The sequence below is a fragment of the Portunus trituberculatus genome, chromosome 27 (genome assembly GCF_017591435.1).
Source record: "Portunus trituberculatus isolate SZX2019 chromosome 27, ASM1759143v1, whole genome shotgun sequence".
Taxonomy (NCBI): Eukaryota; Metazoa; Arthropoda; class Malacostraca; order Decapoda; family Portunidae; genus Portunus; species Portunus trituberculatus.
Window position 1 is genome coordinate 17,532,402 of NC_059281.1, and position 5,000 is coordinate 17,537,401.

Genomic DNA, 5,000 nt, shown 5'->3' on the forward strand with positions numbered 1-5,000 from the left:
CTGTCTCACCTCCACTCGCCTGCACCTGACCCTCACCTGTACTGCCTTCGTGGGGGTCGGGGAGGACTGAAGGAAGAAATGCGGGAAAGGGAACTGAAGGAGAGAAGTATTGCTTATTGAAGGAGAGATTTAGGACTGAAGGAGAAGGAATAGGTGTTGATGACAAAGAGAGAGAGAGGAAATTAAAGAAATGCAAAATGAAGGAGAGGAAAGGAAAAGTAACTGAATTTTAATGAGAAGAAAATGGAAAGAAAACAAAGACGAAGAGAGAAAAGGAGAAACAATAATAGACTAAGGAGAGGTAAAGAGAGAATGGACATTAAAAATGAAATAGGGAATATAAAGTAGGAACGGAGATGAGAAATGGAAGAAAGAAGAAGAAAAATAAGAAATCAGGAAGTAATAAGAAATTTCTTGGATACATCAAAGGTGTCTTCTAAACAACGTGTGGGAGAACAGGATAGGCAGGAGCAAGTATGTACGTAGGTAAGGGACGAGGAAGAGTAGGAGAGAAATGTTCCTAAGATGGGAAAAGGAAGGAAGAGAGGGAAGAAGGAAGAGGAAATGGACGGGAAGAAACACAAGACAAAGAGGATAAGAGGAATGCTGTTGCGTAAAAGTTGACTGAGACAAAAAAAAATAGCGAACCTACTGCAATTATTTTTCTACTCCAGGAAATGTCCTCACAGAAAACGGATTTTATTGGTGTGGAGGAAAAAAATGCTGTAGTAAAGAGAAATTTAAGGCGGTGACCACTTAAACTCAGTCTGCCTTTCCTTAGAAGAATTTTTAAAAGGGATGATATTTTCGTATAGGCTTATAGACTCACCCCGCGGCGGAGGAACGGCTCCTTAGATGCTGACGAAGGGCACTGCCGGAGGGGAAGAGGAGAAAAAACGTTCTAAAAGTAAAAGCACTCCTTTCTCTTTCTCTCTCTCTCTCTCTCTCTCTCTCTCTCTCTCTCTCTCTCTCTCTCTCTGACCGTCCGTCCCTTCTCATTCCCCTCATCCCTTTCCTCTCTACACAGCCTCCTTTAGTCCTTCCCTTCTTCCTCTTCCATCTTCTATTCCTCCTCCTTTCCTCTTCCGTAGATTTCCTCTCTCTTGATCATAAATTGCCTTTCTCCTCCATCTCATCCTCCTCCTCCTCCTCCTCCTTTAGTCAGTGTAGAGAAGTGAAATCAAACAGACCGCTAAAGGTTCTGAACGTCGATTTTTCTTCTTAATTCGATCTAATCCTTCTCTTCTTCCATCACTTCTGTTCCTCCTCCACTCTCCGCCACTACCCACGCCTCCTCTCCAACGTGAGCTTATAACGGTGTGTGTGTGTGTGTGTGTGTGTGTGTGTGTGTGTGTGTGTGTGTGTGTGTCAGTCATACTTTATTTTAATCTTTTCGTCATACGTCATGTAAAGTTATATTATTTTACAGTAAACATGTAGAAGTATTTGTATTTGGGTTTAGTTAGTCTTTATAAAAAGATTCTCGGTAAAAAGTATACGTATTTGTGTCTTCTATGTGGTTCTCTTTATCCAGGTATTGTTGTTACTACTACTACTACTACTATTACTACTACTACTACTACTACTACTACTATCACCACCATTGCTACTTCAACCACAACTTGAAACATTATTGTCTTGAAAAATACCGCAACGAAACTTTTTTTTATTCGAGACTTCCTAACATCCCAGAAGTAAAAAAAATAGAATATATACGAATAAAGAAGAAAAGAAACATTAATGAAATTGTTAAAAAAAATGCTGGCGGCCAATGGAGGGTGAATCACTCGAGGCCTCACGAAGCAACACTTGAAGGTTCATAGACAAACATGCGAGATTTATCGAGGCAACACTTTGGGTCTGTTAAGAGGGAGAAAATTTGCTTAGCCTCGCCAGAAAATAAAGAATTCAAAACCTCACGAAGCAATTCCTGAGGCTTCTGACGATAAACAAATGAGCCTCTGCGAAGTTCAAGATTACGAGTCTCTCTCTCTCTCTCTCTCTCTCTCTCTCTCTCTCTCTCTCTCTCTCTCTCATTTGTAATTTTCTTTTGAGCTGACATTTTTTTCTTTACTTTTGTTTTATTGACTTTTTATTATTTATTCGCTGATTCCTTTATTTTTTTAAAGGGGTTGTGGAATCTAATTATTTGTTCCGGGTCGTGATTTCCATTTTATATTTGATTTTGTGTTGTTATTGTTGTTGCTACTGTTGGTGGTGGTGGTGGTGGTGGTGATGTTGGTGCTGGTGGTAGTGGTTTAGTTGTTGTTATAAATGCAAATGTTTTTTTTTTTTTTTTCCTCTAATGGCAGTGACAATGTGTGTGTGTGTGTGTGTGTGTGTGTGTGTGTGTGTGTGTGCGTGCGTTTAAGTGTGACCTTTGTGTACCTTCGCTAATCCTCAATGTACCCTCACGCAATCTTAACACACACACACACACACACACACACACACACACACACACACACGTCAATATTTTTATTTTAACTCAATTGTTTAATATTTTGATGTTCATGGATCTATTTCCCTTGTCGCATGTGTTCTCCTCTTTCCCCTCCTCCTCCTCTTCCTCCTCCTCCTCCTCCTCCTCCTCCTCCTCCTCCTCCTCCTCCTCCTTTTGTTCTTTCCACTTTTATCTCCTTTGTTGTCTTCCTCAAGCTGTTTTCCTGGTTTTGTTTTAATATTTGCATCCGTTTTATTCAATTTCGTTTCCTTTCGTCTTTCTCCTTCTCTTTCCCTTCCTTAATATTCCTTCTTATCTATATAAATCCATTTACTTTCATTTCCTTCTCAGTTATTTTTCTCTCCTACCACCTTTACCGTCTTTTGTCTTTTTTTATTCTTTGTCTTCCTCTCTCCCTCTCTCCCTCTCTCTTTCACGTCTTTTTCTCTTTCTTATCCCTTTTATTTTATATTTTTGAACGCCTTTCTTTCTTCTTTACCTCTATTCACTCTTTTATTATATAGTCTTACATCTTTTTTCCTCTCACTTTCACTCATTAAATCATCAATTCTTCTTTTTTTACATTCTCTCTCTTCTCTTTCTCTGCAGTATCATTCCTTCTACTTGTATTTCCTTTCCTTCCATTTGCAGTTCCTCCTTCTCTCCCGTCATATCCAAGCATCTGTTTATCTCCTTTTACACATCCTCCTTCCTTCCTTCCTTCCTTCCTTACAACACGAGGTAATTGAATCATGTTTCTACCTGCCAACGAAACTAATCTCATCCCAGAAGAATAAATTAAAGCATACCAAGGGAAGACAGGTAAAGAAAACGTGTGTGCCTTTAGCAGAGACTCGCCTATTTGGAGCAAACGTGGTACGGGAAGATAGTCTTGAAATTTCTATTAATGTAAGGTCATGGGAGCCACTGGAGGGCCGCCCTGGACTCCCGGAGATCAAAACTAATTGGTATCTCTGAAGATTCTGAGAGAATGGGTTGGGAACGGCAGGAATTTCTAAACAGTATGTAATCTTGCAATAGCAGTTTGTGTTCAGTACCATTCGATATGTCTGTATGTCTCCATCTGTCTGTCTGTCTCTCTCTCTCTCTCTCTCTCTCTCTCGAAATGCTGATGTTACATATTCTTGTAATATAGGTAGCAGCATCAGAGAGAGAGAGAGAGACCGTTATGCACGTGAAGGGATAGGAGAGGTCATCGTCCGCTAAGGGAAAGTGAGGCACAAGAATCCATCACGAGACTCTCTCTTTCTCTCTCTCTCTCTCTCTCTCTCTCTCTCTCTCTCTCTCTCTCTCTCTCTCTCTAGGGCGCTGAGTCTGATCCACGACCACCTCCTGATCGTCCCTTTAATTAGCCGCGGATGAAAGAGCAATTAGAGACGGATTATAAAGGAGACGTGACCCTAGCAAGCGACCCGGAGGCTGTATTTGGGGAATTCCCGCACGCGAGCTTGGAAATAACTGAAGAAAACATGAGATTTTACGCAACTACTTTGTTTACTTACGACTCATCAACCCCTTTCTCTCTCTCTCTCTCTCTCTCTCTCTCTCTCTCTCTCTCTCTCTCTCTGGCCGATACGCCCCAACAAACAAGCGATAAAGAGGCTTGTTCATGGAGGGCGTCGTGACGTTACTGTCGTCTGGTGTGGAGACTTGCATGAGCTCATCGTTGTTACTGCTCCTCCTCCTCCTCCTCCTCCTCCTCTCTTCTCGCCGTCCCTTTGTCCTTCCACCTCCCAGCTGCATCACCACTGCCGTCATAACACTCTATGACCTCGAAACACTTCAGCCACAGCACTCAGCAACGCGCGCAGTAAAGCAATGCCACAAAAAAGAAAGTGCATTGCTTCTCTCTGCACTTCTAACCTCATTGCTGTCATACGCATCGCTCTTCTTTACTCTGTCATCTCACACAGTACACACCGCAGTCAACCACAAAACAGAGGTCTGGAGGTCTTCAAATATTCACAGACCACAGCTGCAACGTTGGTGTGTGTAATGCGTCACCTTCCTTCATCGCCTTACAGTTCTACGCTATCTGTCATCTGGGCTGTCACACACACACTCTCTCACGCACACACACACACACACACACACACACACACACACACACACACACACACACACACACACACACACTACCATCATATTCTCAGACGAGCAAACAAACAAGCACACGAAGGAAGGTACGTGGGAGAAGGGAGAAGAGGATCAGGAGGAGGTAGGAGGAGAAGGAGGATGATGTCTTGTGAAACACCACCTCGGACGCGTAAAAAACGTTGCGAAATACCCAGCAACACAGACACGAGAGAGAGACGCATCCTCTGCCCACACAACCCCCCACACTACCACCTCCACCACCACCCTCTCATTACCATCATTCATCATCTTAAAACCACAGCGTCACGTCTCCACGGCGTTTTCTCGAGGGAAACACTTCGACACTTCAAGGCCAAGCGGCGTCACCATCATTCAAGCACCGCAAGACAGTAAGCGCCCTTCTCCCCGTTAGGTGCACAGTGTGGCGTTACCGTCAGCA

The 5,000-nt window shown here is 42.9% G+C and overlaps 1 protein-coding gene across 4 annotated transcripts in view; it reads left to right on the plus strand.

Moving 5' to 3' along the window:
- The window catches only part of LOC123509535, a 51,103-nt gene that overhangs the window by 12,754 nt on the left and 33,349 nt on the right, over positions 1–5,000 (plus strand). The window lies entirely within an intron of this gene.